Genomic DNA, 16889 nt, shown 5'->3' with positions numbered 1-16889 from the left:
TGTGTTTGAATTCTTGAAGATTTCCACTATGGTTGTCACAGTTGACCTTTTTCCACATCTCATCACATTCTTATATTTGCAATGTTCGCAGTCTCAAAAAATGTAAAACTTAACGGTTTTACACACATTGATGATATTGATATGTATGTATGTCTATAAGGATATTGCAATTATCAGGTATACTGGGTATTAAAAAAAGTGTGTGCTTCAGAAGCATAAAAGTGCAAAGGTGCTGGAAATCTGTGAAATACTTCTCTAATAGTTTGTGCTCGCTATTGTGATAATCCTGAATTTGTTATTAACAATGAAAAAGATTTTATAGTACAATGTGCTCATTTGATTGCAGGCCTATGGGGGCACACACCAGTGCAATCCGTAGGCTGGTCCCAAGCCCGGATAAATGCAGAGGGTTGCGTCAGGAAGGGCATCCGGCGTAAAAACTGCCAAACAAATATGAGCGTTCATCTAAAGAATCCCCTACCGGATCGGTCGTGGCCCGGGTTAACAACGCCCGCCCCCAGCACTGCTAACCTGCAGGGTTAAGGTGGAAATTCAGCTGCTGCAGGTGGAAGACAAAGAAGAGGAGGAATGCACAGAGCCTACAACTGAGTGTAGGGACTTTGAATGTTGGGACTATGACAGGAAAAGCTCAGGAGTTGGTTGACATGATGATTAGGAGAAAGGTTGATTTTCTGTGCATCCAAGAGAGCAGGTGGAAAGGTAGTAAGGCTAGAAGTTTAGGAGCAGGGTTTAAATTATTCTACCACGGAGTAGATGGGAAGAGAAATGGAGTAGGGGTTATTTTAAAGGAAGAGCTGGCTAAGAATGTCTTGGAGGTGAAAAAAGTATCAGATCGAGTGATGAGACTAAAATTTGAAATTGATGGTGTTATGTATAATGTGGTTAGCGGCTATGCCCCACACAGGGTTCATACTCAGTCGGACCCAAAAAATTTAAGGGCTTTTTAGGGCCATTCTTAAGGGCTGACATGAAAAATTTAGGGCTGAAACTGAAAAAATTTAGGGCCGACATGAAAAATTTAGGGCCATCGTGGGAAATCAAGAGTAAGGAAAAAAGACTCACCCAATGGTGCCATCGGCTGTTCTTGGTTCATCAAAGGTTCCAGTACCTCAGTACCTGTGACAGTGATGACCTGTCGCCCCTTGTGGTAGTTTTCATTGATATGACCATTGTCAACGTCTTCACATAACAGTATACAGAAAAACTGATTCTAACTACAATTGCTACTATATACACAAATGTCTTCTACTGATGTCTGTCTCAGCACCCCTACTCTAGCTCCTTGAGCCTACCCAGTGCCTCCTCTATTTGCTGCTGCAAAGGTGCCCAAGAGACTCTCTTGTCCTTTGCTCTGCCTCTGAGTGCATTGGGCTCGGTGATAACCCTCAGCTTCCTCTTTTCTTCTGCCTGCTCACACAGCCTGTCAGCCTTCTCAATAAGCGTAGATGTGTCAGTCTCGATTCTGGCTTTGAGGCAATAGAGATGAAAAGTGGGCAGCGATGCCAAATGTAGCCAGGTACGAAGTCTTCCTTTCCCCACAGTGGTAGTTTTTACCAATGTCACTGTCTGGGAACATGACTGCAAACACTTTCGAATTATTTTCACAAGATTTGTAACTGTAATGGCTGCAGATCACTTTTAAAGTCCACACGATCTCTGCCTTTAACGAGTCCGCCTTCGTGTTTTGAACTACGTTCATAGAGCCTGACTTCTGGACTGGTTGAAGTCGATGGCTGGACAACTGTAGCTGCGCATCCACTGCTAGTACCACTGCCTGAAGTTGATGCTTCACTAGCTTTATATTTTAGAAACAGATTCATACCAACGGAAGATGAGAGAGTGTTCGCCAAATCAGCATGTCTCCTTTTTTTCCGGTGCAACTCCAGCGCTTTGACCCCCATCTTTCCTAGCTGGTAGCTCTGCTTGCACAGATGGCAGTAAAACATGTGCCGATCTTTTGCATCTCGACGTACCTAGCTTCCAAACTCCTTACTTTCAACCCAAGCATCTTGAAAAATGCACTTCCCCATTATACAAGTTGGATCGATGAAAGACGAAGTGAAATGCCGACTCACGGAAATGAACAATGGAATATCAACGACAAGATGGCGACAAGTTGTCAACACGGTGACTTCCGTTGACAATTTCCGGCTGTTTTAGACGCCAGACGGCTCGCTATTTTTTTTAAATAAAAGATAATTTTTTTTCGGGAGAATTTTGGCGGGAGAGGTCCTCCCTTTAATTTTTTTATAATTTCAGGCCTTTTTAGGGGCTTGACCGGTTTTCGCAGATTTTAAGGACTTTTAGGAGGCCCTAAATGCACCTTCGAAAATTTAGGGGTTTTTAGGGACGCGTGCAAACCCTGCCCACAGGTAGGATGTGACCTAGAGTTGAAAGAGAAATTCTGGAAGGAACTAGATGAAGTAGTTCTGAGCATCCCAGACAGCGAGAGAATTGTGATTGGTGCAGATTGTAATGGACATATTGGTAAAGGAAACAGGGGCAATGAAGAAGTGATGGGTAAGTACGGCATCCAGGAAAGGAACTTTGAGGGACAGATGGTGGTGGACTTTGCAAAAAGGATGGAGATGGCTGTATTTCCAGAAGAGGGAGGAACATATAGTGACCTACAAGAGCGGAGGTAGAAGCACACAGGTGGATTATATTTTGTGCAGACGATGTAATCTGAAGGAGATTACTGAGTGTAAAGTAGTGGTAGGGGAGAGTGTAGCTCAACAGCATAGGATGGTGGTGTGTAGGATAACTCTGGTAGTGGGTAGGAAGATTAAGAAGACAAAGGTAGGGCAGAGAACCATGTGGTGGAAGCTGAGAAAGGAAGAATGTTGTGCGGCCTTTCGGAAAGCAATGAGACAGGCTCTCGATGGGCAACAGAAGCTCCCGGAAGACTGGACGACGACAGCCAAGGTAATCAAAGAGACAGGCAGGAGAGTACTTGGTGTGTCTTTTGGTAGGAAAGGGGAGAAGGAGACTTGGTGGTGGAACCCCAAAATACAGGGAGTCATACAAGGAAAGAGATTAGCGAAGAAGAAGTGGGACACAGAGGACTGAGGAGAGGCGAAAGGAGTACATCGAGATGCGATGTAGAGCAAAGGTAGAGGTGGCAAAAGCTAAACAAGAGGCATATGAAGACATGTACACCAGGTTGGACACTAAAGAAGGAGAAAAGGATCTCTACAGGTTGGCCAGACAGAGGGATAGAGATGGGAAGGATGTGTAGCAGGTCAGGGTGATTAAGGATAGAGATGGAAATGTGTTGACTGGTGCCAGTAGTGTGCTAAATAGATGGAAAGAATACTTTGAGAAGTTGATGAATGAAGAAAATGAGAGAGAAGGGAGAGTTGAAGAGGCAAGTGTGAAGGACCAGGAAGTGCCAATGATTAGTAAGGGGGAAGTCAGAAAGGCACTACAAAGGATGAAAAATGGAAAGGCAGTTGGTCCTGATGACATACCAGTGGAGGTATGGAAGCAATTTGGAGAGATGGCTATGGAGTTTTTGACCAACTTATTCAACAGAATACTCGCGGCCGAAAAGATGCCTGAAGAATGGAGGAAAAGTGTTCAAGTTCCCATTTTTAAGAACAAAGGCAATGTTCAGAGCTGTGGGAATTATCGAGGAATAAAGTTGATGGGCCACTCAATGAAGTTATGGGAAATAATAGTGGAGGCTAGACTCAGGACAGAAGTAAGTACCTGCGAGCAACAGTATGGCTTCATGCCTAGAAAGAGTACCACAGATGCATTGTTTGCCTTGAGGATGCTCGTGGAAAAGTTCAGAGAAGGTCAGAAGGAGCTAAATTGTGTCTTTGTGGATCTAGAGAAAGCCTATGACAGAGTACCAAGAGAGGAACTGTGGTACTGCATGCATAGGTCTGGTGTGGCGGAGAAGTATGTTAAAATAGTACAGGACATCTATGATGGCAGCAGAACAATGGTGAGGTGTGTCTTAGATGTGACAGAATAATTTAAGTTGGAGGTGGGACTGCATCAGGGATCAGCTCTGAGCCCCTTCCTGTTTGCAGTGGTAATGGATAGGCTGACAGATGAGGTTAGGCTGGAATCCCCTTGGACCATGATGTTCGCAGATGATATTGTGATATGCAGTGAAAGCAGGGAGCATGCAGAGGAACAATAAGAAGGATGGAGACATGGACTGGCGGAAGTAAAACAGAATATATGTGCGTGAATGAGAAAGGTGGAGGGGGAAGAGTCAGTCTACAGGGAGAAGAGATAGCGAGGGTGGAGGACTTCAAATATCTAGGGTCAACAATCCAGAGCAACGGTGAGTGTGGTAAGGAAGTGAAGAAACGGGTCCAAGCAGGTTGGAACAGCTGGTGGAAGGTGTCTGGTGTGTTATGTGACAGAAGAGTCTCTGCTAGGATGAAGGTCAAAGTTTACAAAACAGTGGTGAGGCCAGCCATGATATACGGATTAGAGACGGTGGCACTGAAGAAACAACACGAAGCAGAACTCGAGGTAGCAGAAATGAAGATGTTGAGGTTCTTGCTTGGAGTGAGTAGGTCGGATAGGTTTAGAAATGAGCTCATTAGAGGGACGGCCAAAGTTGGATGTTTTGGAGACAAGATTCAAGAGAGCAGACTTCGATGGTTTGGACATGTTCAGAGGCGAGAGAGTGAGTAAATTGGTGGAAGGGTGCTGAGGATGGAGCTGCCAGGCAAAAGAGCGAGAGGAAGACCAAAGAGAAGGTTTATGGATGTGGTGAGGGCAGTTGGGGTTAGAGAGGAAGATAAAGAAGATAGGCTAAGATGGAAAAAGATGACACGCTGTGGCGACCGCTAACGGGACAAGCTGAAAGGAAAAGAAGAAGAAGAAGGTGCTAATTTCATCCAAATACCGGTCAAGTCTTAAATTATATTTAAGAGCAAGAGTTTACAGGAACCAGGAGGTAAGAATCAAACCACCGCAAAAAAGGTTATGAGTCATTTTCATGTTGTTTGATTTAATGACAGTACCCATGGAGGTTCAACTCAAATTTACTAGTATGAGTGTTTGAATTACTGCCAGTTATCCATAAAAAGGTTCTGTTTCAGAGGGGGTAAAAAAAACTAAAGTATTTTTTCCATTTGATTTGAAAAAACATGAAAAATGATCCCGGATAGCTAAGTCTTTGCTTGGTTTTGTGTACTGGCTGCTGAGAGATGGTGGTGCTTGGGCGGCAGCAGAGGAAGTCGTGAGGTCCGCATCCACATCGAGGATCTGGAGCTCTTCTAACAGGCTTTCCACATACCCTGAAACATGGAAATTACATTACTTCATACATATGCAGATACTACTGTCCTGGTTTACTCCTTCCTCCTATAGGTATTGTATTTTTTTTAACATGGATTTGGAAACCATACCACACCAACAATCATATGAAGCATTGAAATTAATTCAAATTGAGATTTTTAAAATGTATCTGACCCCGCCTATTCACATATCTGAGGACTACATCTACAAGAAAACTGTAACATGATGGGTTATTGAACTTACCCAATCTTTTTCGTTTTTCATGAGATCATCTTTTACGTTTGGGGTTACAATTCTCTTTGGTGAAAGGCACGCATGGATAGTTGGACAAGGCACACGGTAGTAACTTTGGCCTCCTACAAGATAAAACGAAACATTTCCTTCACATTTTCAATTTGAAATATTTTCTCAGATCAGAGTAACGTCCATTGTTTATATTGCATTCTTTGCATTATTTACATGCATTTAGCCCGTATTTTAAATAATGCACCGAACATTTGAGAGCACACACTGCTGTAGTCAAATTTGAGGGAAGACCTCAGCGTCAACACTACACTAACTTTATACAGTGTACAAATTCTGCCACCACCTTAACATCACATGTTATATCTGTATCGGTATTGTCCTTACAGTTACAACGAGGTAGATACTTGTCAATACTAAACAATTAAACACGCACTTACTTACTTGCTGCCGAAGCCAAGTGAACGCTGGACCGGGTTTTCAAAGCAGTCCTCCATGAAATGCTTGGAACATATTACCGTCTACTTTGATTTGTAAGTCCAATGCGCCCGCTTTGTCTTCACAAACCTGGTCCATAACCTGCCAATCTGTTCAACTTTCAGTCATTCATGTAAGATGACTCCATCAGCGTTTGATGCAGAACAGCCGTATGCAACACACTTCCTCATTATCTTTGCTAGCTTTTTCACTCTCTGTCTAAATGTTGTCGTGAGGTGACATCACATTCCGGAGAGAACCGGAACTTGCCGAATTTAAGCAACATTTCAAACAAAATCTTGAGACCGACTTTGACACTAATTTATTTCATTTCTGTTCCGTTAAGAATAAAAAAAAAAATTCTGAAATTTTAGCTACATTTGTATGATAGACAAATCAAATACATTGCCTCTGGATTAGACCTTTAAGATCAGTATTCATGGCAACAATAAGGAAAAGACAGCGGTGAAATAGCATCCATAAATAGTTACAAGGCGAAAACCACTGCTAGCCAAAAAGAACGACGACAACATAAAACATTTGAATAAGTCCCAAGACTTTTGGAATGGCCTCGTCAAAGTTGTGACTTGAATCCAATTGAAATGCAGTGGCATGATCTGAAGAAGGCAGTTCATTGTTGAAAACCCTCCATTTCTGCTGAATGAAAACAATTCTGCAATGGAAGAGGTCCAAAAATATTGTTTCCAAAGAGATGTGAAAGATTCACTGCCAGAAAACATTTTTTTTCAGTTGTTGTTGGTCATGGTTTTAGGTTTTGGGGGGCGTTACTTTTTCACACAGTCCCAGGTAACTTTGAATCATTTATTTCCTTAATAATTGATCTTCTTTTCCTTTCGGCTTGTCAGGGGTCGCCACAGTGTGTCATCTTTTTCCATCCAAGCCTATCTCCTGCATCTTCCTCTCGAACACCAACTGCCCTCATGTCTTCCCCCACAACATCCATCCACCTTCTCTTTTGTATTCTGCTCCCTCTTTTGCCTGGCAAATCACAGCAGCTGCCGCCTCACATTCCGGGGACGCGTATTGAAACATGTGTGTCGTTGAACACACAAACGATGTCTCGGTGCAGCAGGTATGGTCCACTCGGCTGTGGCCAAAGCCTCTGCTTTCCCTGTCAGGTGGGATATCACGAAGGCTATCTGGGAGCGGTCAGAGGGGAAGGCGGAGGGCTGCAATTCAAAATGGAGATCACATTGGAGGAGGAAGGGTTTAATACTACCCGTGTCTTCAGAGAACCACTCAGTTCGGGAGAGTGGCGTACATACGGTCCGCTGGGCGTCCATGACCGGCAGTGGAGCAGGTGCAGGCGGACTTGGGCTTGGGGCGGTAGTGGCTGTTAGCAGACTGGGGTTGGCAGCACTCGACATGGATGTGAGCCACAAGTCCAGCAGAGCACACATTTCCTGTGACCAATGATTAGTTACCTGGAGAGCGGCTTCCTGCTAGGCAATACGTCTGCCCTGGATCTGCAAGGACTGGCGGATCGCAGCTGAGTCGGCTGGGTACATGTTATGGCCAGATCGTTCTGTCACGACCTGAACACAGGTTGGACCCAAATGTATGACTTGGGAGACGTAGTGGCAGCATGGGAAACTTATTTATTCAGTCCAGTGTCGGGGATCAGGCAGGCAGTCAATGGGAGCGTCAGTAAAAAGAACGTCAAGTGTAGGAGCCAGGTCAGTGGGCAGTCAGGCGTTGGTATACGGGAGATCAGGAACGGGATTACGAGAGTGCGGGAACGAAGCATGAAGCAACGATGTGGCAAAGGCCAGACCGAACGTGTGGTTCTATATAACTGGGACATAATTACTAGAAACGAGGCGCAGGTGTGCGCCTCCACCAATTGGGGCAGGTGTGTGCCGCATCGGGGACCGGTACGGCCAGGACAGGGACCGGCAGGGCCATGACAGGTCTCTTCTGTCATCTGTGGGAAAACTTTCTTCTTTTGTTTGGGCATGTTATAAATACCTTTTTGTCTTTAATTCACGTATGGAAAAAAAAACTGAAAGTATATGGCATTTATAAACAAAACATCAGGATGGGGATCGCTGTTATTTTACTGTCAACAGTGTGGCTGCTCAACTGGAAGTCATCTGCCTTTAGTGCCTTTCTAACTTCCGCCTAACTAATCATTCCCACTTCCTGGTCTTTCTCACTTGCCCTTTCCACTCTACTTTTTCCCTCATTTCCTTCAACAGCTTCTCAAAGTATTCTTTCCATCTATTTAGCTCACGACTGGCATCGGTCAACACATTTCCATCTCTATCCTTAATCACCCTTACCTGCAGCACATCCTTCACCTTTCTATCCCTCTGTCTGGCCAACTTGTATAGATACTTTTCTCCTTTTGTGTCCAACCTGGTATACATGTGGTAGTATGCCTCTTGTTTAGCCTTCGCCACATCTACCTTTGCCCTACAACGCATCTCAATGTATTCCTTTGGCTTCTCCCCAGTCCTCTGTGTCCCGCTTCTTCTTCGCTAATCTCTTTCCTTGTACACCTTCCTATATTTTGGGGTTCCACCACCAATTCCTTCTCCCCTTTCTGACCTGAAGAGACACCAAGTACTCTCCTGCCTGTCTCTCTCAGCACCTTGGCTGTAGTAGTCCCGTCTTCTGGGAGTTCCTCTTGTCCATCGAGAGCCTGTTTCACCTCTTTCTGAAAGGCCACACAACATTCTTCCTTTCTCAGCTTCCACCACATGGCTCTCTACTCTACCTTTGTCTTCTTAATCTTCCTACCCACCACCATCCTATTCTGTCGAGCTACACTCTCCCCAACCACTACCTTACAGTCAGTAACCTCCTTCAGATTGCATCGTCTGCACAAAATATAATCCACCTGCATGCTTTTACCACCGCTCTTTATGTTCCTGCCTCTTCTGAAAAAAAAGTGTTCACTTCAGCCATTTCCATCTTTTTTGCCAAGTCCACCACCATCCCCCGTTCCTTTCCTGGATGCCGTACTTACCCATCACTTCTTCATTGCCCTGTTTCTTTCACCAACATATCTATTACAATCTGCAGCAATCACAACTCTCACTCTATCTGGGATGCTCAAAACTACTTCATCTAGTTCCTTCCAGAATTTGTCTTTCAACTCCAGGTCACATCCTGTCTGTGGGGCATAGCCGCTAACCACAATATACATAACACCCTCAATTTCAAATTTTAGTCTCATCATTCGATCTGACACTCTTTTCACCTCCAAGACATTCTTAGCCAGCTCTTCCTTTAAAATAACCCCTACTCCATTTCTCTTCCCATATCTACTCCGTGGTAGAATAATTTAAAACCTGCTCCTAAACATCAAGCCTTACTACCTTTCCACCTGCTCTCTTGGATGCACAGAATATTAACCTTTCTGCTAATCATCATGTCAACCAACTCCTGAGCTTTTCCTGTCAGTCCCAACATTCAAAGTCCTGACACTCAGTTGCAGGCTCTGTGCATTCCTCTCCACTCTTAAAGCTGACCCATAAGCCTAGATTTTGACAGCACTAAGTACATCACCTCAAAATTTATTCAAGCCAACAACAGGATAAGGATAATGAAATTACTAAACTCCAAAAAGAACTTCTTAAATTACAAGTAGCATAGGAAGGAAAAGTCCAAAACCACACCAGACCAAATTTTTTGGCAGGCACAACCACCTCGACAAGCACGTGGGTCCTGGGCCGGGGGAGAGTGCAGCAACATCAACATGATCTAGGATGTTTTGGTTGTGGTTCTCTCGATCACTGGATTAAAGACAGCTCCTCCACCTAAAGGTCCAATGCAAGGGTGTTGTAGCTGGTCCAACAACCGAGGGGGGCCAGAAACGACAGCTTTGGCGGCCCACCCCTGCAGCAGGGTGTACAGTACAACTAGGGGTTCCCAGGAAGCCAGGGGTCCGGTGATACAGGTGCCATGATCCCCATCTCTGTTGCAGGGCGAAAAGTGAACACTCTCGTTGACACAGGGGCAACACACTCCTCACTCAACAGCTCGCTCCCGCAGACTTTATTGTCACAACACACTGTGCAATTGATGGGCTTCTCAGGGACTCAACAAGCCCTGCAATGGACTCAACCCCTACCGACAATCTTGGCTGGACAGACCTTCCACCATTCATTTGTACATTTACCACTAACACCAGTGCCAGCTGACACCATCTGCCACTTTGGACAATGGCTTATGACACCTGAGAGTGAACCAACTCCAACTGTGGACATTTATTGGGCCCGACTTGACCAAAAACACCGCTCAAACCTGGTCTCATACATCAATTTCTGTTGTGGAAGCCCTGGTTAATCACTCTTAGGGCTTACCTGCCTCCACTAGATCCATCCCATTGAGAACTTTGCATTCATACAAGGTGTTGCTTGGGACATTACATTCCCACATATATACGCAGCAAGAGAGGGTGTAGCGGCAACCTGCTCTCTCACACCAGATCAAATGACATGGTTCAAAATGCAGGAAGAGTCATGACCCCACATTTCACTCGATCTGTCTTCAAGACACGAGGCCTGGCAGCTGGAACCTATGGTGAAACAACTGACTGAAATGACTGACTGGGAGGACTCACCACTCCCTTACGTACAGATCTCCAAATCTGCTGATGCATACTGCATCATTGTTCCTGACGCACCTCCGACAACTCATATGACCATATTAGAACACGAGACCCTAACTTGAGAACACGAACGTGAATACTCTGACCATGATGACGCCGAGTCACTGTTGAACAAACTGCCTAAATTAGTTTGGTTCTCTGGATCCTTTGTTGGACATTGTACTAAGACACCACACATTAAAATCTATGTTTTTCCAGGATATCATGTTTACAGACCTCAACATCCTTGGCCCGCGGCTGCTAACCAGGGGATGGAGGACACTCTCACTCGCATGTGGAATTCTGGAGTCTTGGAAACATCCACCTCCTCGTGGTGTAAACCACTCGGGCCAGTTTTAAAAGCAGATGGAAACACTTATCGTATGGTGCATGATTTGAGAGCAGTTAATGATGTCACAACCACAGCATTGTTACCTGTACCAGACCCCCACAGAATGTTGTCTACCATCACACCTGATTTGAAATACTTCATAGCGATTGATTTGACAAATAATGCAGCCCTATGGGGGCACAAACCAGTGCAATCTGTAGGCCGGTCCCAAGCCCGGATAAATGCAGAGGGTTGCGTCAGGAAGGGCATCTGGCATAAAAACTGTGCCAAACAAATATGAGCGTTCATCTAAAGAATCCCATACCGGATCAGTCGTGGCCCGGGTTAACAACGCCCGCCCCCGGCACTGCTAACCTGCAGGGCGTCGGTGGAAATTCAGCTACTGTGGGTCGAAGACAAAGAAGAGGAGGAAACCGGACCCAGCGTCAGAAGAAAAAGAGGAATGCACAGAGCCTACAACTGAGTGTAGGGACTTTGAATGTTGGGACTATGACAGGAAAAGCACAGGAGTTGGTTGACATGATGATTAGGAGAAAGGTTGATATTCTGTGCATCCAAGAGAGCAGGTGGAAAGGTAGTAAGGCTAGAAGTTTGGGAGCAGGGTTTAAATTATTCTACCACGGAGTAGATGGGAAGAGAAATGGAGTAGGGGTTATTTTAAAGGAAGAGCTGGCTAAGAATGTCTTGGAGGTGAAAAGAGTATCAGATCGAGTGATGAGACTAAAATTTGAAATTGAGGGTGTTATGTATAATGTGGTTAGCGGCTATGCACCACAGGTAGGATGTGACCTAGAGTTGAAAGAGAAATTCTGGAAGGAACTAGATGAAGTAGTTCTGAGCATCCCAGACAGCGAGAGAGTTGTGATTGGTGCAGATTGTAATGGACATATTGGTAAAGGAAACAGGGGCGATGAAGAAGTGATGGGTAAGTACGGCATCCAGGAAAGGAACTTTGAAGGGCAGATGGTGGTGGACTTTGCAAAAAGGATGGAGATGGCTGTAGTGAACACTTATTTCCAGAAGAGGGAGGAACACATAGTGACCTACAAGAGCGGAGGTAGAACCACGCAGGTAGATTATATTTTGTGCAGACGATGTAATCTGAAGGAGGTTACTGACTATAAAGTAGTGGTAGGGGAGAGTGTAGCTCGACAGCATAGGATGGTAGTGTGTAGGATGACTCTGGTGGTGGGTAGGAAGATTAAGAAGACAAAGGTAGAGCAGAGAACCATGTGGTGGAAGCTGAGAAAGGAAGAATGTTGTGCGGCCTTCCGGAAAGAGGTGAGACAGGCTCTCGACGGACAACCGAAGCTCCCGGAAGACTGGACGACGACAGCCAAGGTGATCAGAGAGACAGGCAGGAGAGTACTTGGTGTGTCATCTGGTAGGAAAGGGGAGAAGGAGACTTGGTGGTGGAACCCCAAAATACAGGGAGTAATACAAGGAAAGAGATTAGCGAAGAAGAAGTGGGATACTGAGAGGACTGAGGAGAGGCGAAAGGAGTACATCGAGATGCGACGTAGGGCAAAGGTAGAGGTGGCAAAGGCTAAACAAGAGGCATATGAAGACATGTACACCAGGTTGGACACGAAAGAAGGAGAAAAGGATCTCTACAGGTTGGCCAGACAGAGGGATAGAGATGGGAAGGATGTGCAGCAGGTCAGGGTGATTAAGGATAGAGATGGAAATGTGTTGACTGGTGCCGGTAGTGTACTAAATAGATGGAAAGAATACTTTGAGAAGTTGTTGAATGAAGAAAATGAGAGAGAAGGAAGAGTTGAAGAGGCAAGAGTGAAGGACCAGGAAGTGGAAATGATTACTAAGGGGGAAGTCAGAAAGCCATTACAAAGGATGAAAAATGGGAAGGCAGTTGGTCCTGATGACATACCGGTAGAGGTATGGAAGCAATTTGGAGAGATGGCTGTGGAGTTTTTGACCAACTTATTCAACAGAATACTAGCGGGCGAAAAGATGCCTGAAGAATGGAGGAAAAGTGTTCTAGTTCCCATTTTTAAGAACAAAGGGGATGTTCAGAACTGTGGGAACTATAGAGGAATAAAGTTGATGAGCCACACAATGAAGTTATGGGAAAGAGTAGTGGAGGCTAGACTCAGGACAGAAGTAAGTATCTGCGAGCAACAGTATGGTTTCATGCCTAGAAAGAGTACCACAGATGCATTATTTGCCTTGAGGATGCTCGTGGAAAAGTACAGAGAAGGTCAGAAGGAGCTACATTGCGTCTTTGTGGACCTAGAGAAAGCCTATGACAGAGTACCAAGAGAGGAACTGTGGTACTGCATGCGTAAGTCTGGTGTGGCAGAGAAGTATGTTAAAATAGTACAGGACATGTATGATGGCAGCAGAACAATGGTGAGGTGTGCCTTAGGTGTGACAGAGGAATTTAAGGTGGAGGTGGGACTGCATCAGGGATCAGCTCTGAGCCCCTTCCTATTTGCAGTGGTAATGGATAGGCTGACAGATGAGGTTAGACTGGAATCCCCTTGGACCATGATGTTCGCAGATGATATTGTCATATGCAGTGAAAGCAGGGAGCATGCAGAGGAACAATTGGAAAGATGGAGACATGCACTGGAAAGGAGAGGAATGAAGATTAGCCGAAGTAAAACAGAATATATGTGCGTGAATGAGAAAAGTGGAGGGGGAAGAGTGAGGCTACAGGGAGAAGAGATAGCGAGGGTGGATGACTTCAAATACATGGGGTCAACAATCCAGAGCAATGGTGAGTGTGGTAAGGAAGTGAAGAAACGGGTCCAAGCAGGTTGGAACAGCTGGCGAAAGGTGTCTGGTGTGTTATGTTACAGAAGAGTGTCTGCTAGGATGAAGGGCAAAGTTTACAAAACAGTGGTGAGGCCGGCCATGATGTACGGATTAGAGACAGTGGCACTGAAGAAACAACAGGAAGCTGAACTGGAGGTGGCAGAAATGAAGATGTTGAGGTTCTCGCTCGGAGTGACCAGGTTGGATAGGATTAGAAATGAGCTCATTCGAGGGACGGCCAAAGCTGGATGTTTTGGAGACAAGATTCGAGAGAGCAGACTTCGATGGTTTGGACATGTTCAGAGGCGAGAGAGTGAGTATATTGGTAGAAGGATGCTGAGGATGGAGCTCCCAGGCAAAAGAGCGAGAGGAAGACCAAAGAGAAGGTTTATGGATGTGGTGAGGGAAGACATGAGGGCAGTTGGGGTTAGAGAGGAAGATGCAGGAGATGGGCTAAGATGGCAAAAGATAACACGCTGTGGCGACCCCTAACGGGACAAGCCGAAAGGAAAAGAAGAAGAAGAAGATTGATTTGACAAATGCATTCTTCTGTGTCCCACTCGCACTCGAGTGTAGAAACTTGTTTGCATTCAGATATCATGGACACAATTTGCAATACACTAGGTTGCCACAAGGCTTCAAAAATACACCTGGAATGTTTAATCAATGTTTGAAATCATTGCTGCAGGATCTAGAACTCCGAGATGGATGTAAACTCCTGATGTATGTTGATGACCTCCTGTTGGCAGCCCCAACAGCAGAGTCGTGTTTGTCTAACTAAACTTTTTTTGCTTCGTTTGCATGAGCTGGGATTCAAAGCCTCCAGAAAGAAGCTTCAGTGTTTTTGCAAATCGGTGAGCTTCAAGGGCAGAGTGGTGTCATCTGAAGGATCCACTATGTCCTCGGAGCATCGTTCTTCTATTCTACAGATTCTCTTCCTCCATGTGCTTTTCTCTTTGTCCAACCTCTGACTAACAGCAGGGTCCTCTTCACTGATTGTTGCTGTTACCGTTGGCTGAATGGTTCTTTGGCTGTGGCAGCTGCCGTAGTGGAGCAGCAGCCCTCAGGTGAATTTTTAACTATTTCCTCTTCCATACTAACATCTGCTCCCTCAGCCCAGGCAGCAGAAGTGCTCCCACTCTGTCTCGTACTGGACCTGGCGGTCGGACAATCTGTCACTGTCTATTCTGACTCAGCTTACGCTGTCTCTGCTGCTGTGTTGGACCTGTCTGCATAGAAACAGAATGACTGTAAAACAGCCAAAGGTACCACTTTTGCACATTTGACACTGATGCAACGATTAGACAAAGCCCTGGCCAAACCTTTGGCGGTGGCTATCATCAAGGTTCCTTCAACCACAGCCCTTGGCAATAATGCTGCCGACTTGACTGCCAAGCAGGCTGCGGGCTATGTCCCACAGATGCTTGTCCAATTATCTGACAAATCCTCTCCTGACCTGTGAGATAAACTTTGTCTCGCTCTACTGGTTTCTCTCCTTATGAACTTCTTACAGGTCGTCTGATGCCTGGTCCATCCTCCTCACTCCAACCTCGTAAACTGTTTTGGACACAACTGCATTATTTTGCATCTAGTTTCTCCTTACATATCCAGGACTCTCTTCCATCACCACCTCCTGCACTTGATCGTCCTGAGTGGTCATCTGTCTACCTTAAACAACTCTCTCGTAAATGGTCAGACCCCCTTTGGTCTGGCCCACACCAGGCTACTGCTCGTACCTCCAAAGCCATCCGCTTGGTGGGAAAAGCTTTTATTATTCTATGCTTTGCCCTCCTACAGACTCTTAATTGCACTTTTATTTTATTGTTTGTTGTTGTTTTATTGTTAACCATTATTCCTACAACTGGTCCAATTGCTTTTCGGACCAAGAGAGGGAGAGCAGGAATCTATGGCATTCTTATAATTGGTGTTATTGTTGTTCTTGGTATTTTGATCTGGGAAATCACTCAAAAATACCCCATACCCACACCCACATCAGTGCCAGCTGTTTGCACAACCCACACGGAAAATATTTATCACAGAGAAGAGTTGTATTATAAACAAAGACCTATCTGTTGATGACTGGTTTTGGGTTTTGACAGGCGTTAGCACAGTAAACAATAATTGGTTAGTAATGGCAAAACAAGTGGTGAATAAAACCCAGAGTGACTGTGTCGTATGGATAGGACCCAGACCTTTGTTACGTGTTGTTTTTTCTTCTGTCAACTCCATCTGTGTTCTAGATCTTATGAAAAATTATGTGCCGACTAAAATGAATACAAAATTTGGGATACTGTCCACGCGGCAACACCGGCTCAAAAGAACAAACCTGTATTTAATCACGTACACATAAACTTCACCTGTGTTTTCCTTAATGGTAATGGTGCCACAATTGGCAATATCGCTGATGATCAGTGTGCAGAGACCCAGGAAACACCTTTCTCTCAACCAGTTGGCCGTGCTGATGTGTGGTGATGGTGCGGAGGGAATCGTCTCTTCGACCGCCTCCCGCGCAAAATTACCGGCAGATGTGCATTAGTAACTTTACTTTTGCCTATTTCCGTCGCTTCTGTTCCCCTAGACGATCTGGCAGTTGCTCCTGAACACATCAAGGATGCCCTTGGCCTATTACACCGTTCACGTAAGTCCAAACTTACCTGGCTCGGTGCTGATGACCCCACCAACATTGATCCTATTGGCGTCCCCCGTGGTGTACCAGATGAGTATAAATTGGCTGATCAGGTCGTCGCCGGTTTTGAAAATATACCTGTAATTTATGCTCTGTCCCCTGTTACTCCCAACGAAAATGTCGACCGTATAAATTACATACATAGAATGTGCAACGTTTGGGCAATTTCATCCTTGAAAGACTTGAAGCCGTACATGAGCAACGTAGCACTACATCTATTATGGCTTTCCAAAATAGAATCAAATTCGATACACTGTTGGCTGAGAAAGGTGGTGTTTGCCGGATAACACCCAACCAAGCCCTCACCCAATGCTGTTGCATTCCTTGTATTCGTTCTCTTCTAACCCATGTGATTGAGAAGGCGACTGTTGCCCCAGCTGATGGCGGCGGTAATTATGTCCTCATTAGACCCCCTTCCCGACACACTCCTCAAGATGATTTTACTG

General features: G+C 45.2%; 1 long non-coding RNA gene across 2 annotated transcripts; it reads right to left on the bottom strand.

Moving 5' to 3' along the window:
• Positions 1–5022: 5022 nt before the first annotated feature.
• On the bottom strand, positions 5023–16889 carry LOC133496905 (uncharacterized). 2 transcript variants are annotated; one of them, XR_009793892.1, is made up of 3 exons: positions 16750–16889; positions 5533–5645; positions 5023–5288 (listed from the first exon to the last, which is right to left on the bottom strand). It is a non-coding gene; the product is annotated as an uncharacterized LOC133496905 (long non-coding RNA). The 2 variants fall into 2 exon arrangements; XR_009793891.1 differs by lacking the exon at positions 16750–16889 and adding an exon at positions 16412–16738.

This window comes from Syngnathoides biaculeatus, chromosome 23 (genome assembly GCF_019802595.1).
Source record: "Syngnathoides biaculeatus isolate LvHL_M chromosome 23, ASM1980259v1, whole genome shotgun sequence".
NCBI lineage: Eukaryota > Metazoa > Chordata > Actinopteri > Syngnathiformes > Syngnathidae > Syngnathoides > Syngnathoides biaculeatus.
Note: the sequence above shows the minus strand (reverse complement) of the source record. Positions and strands in the feature narration are given on the sequence as shown.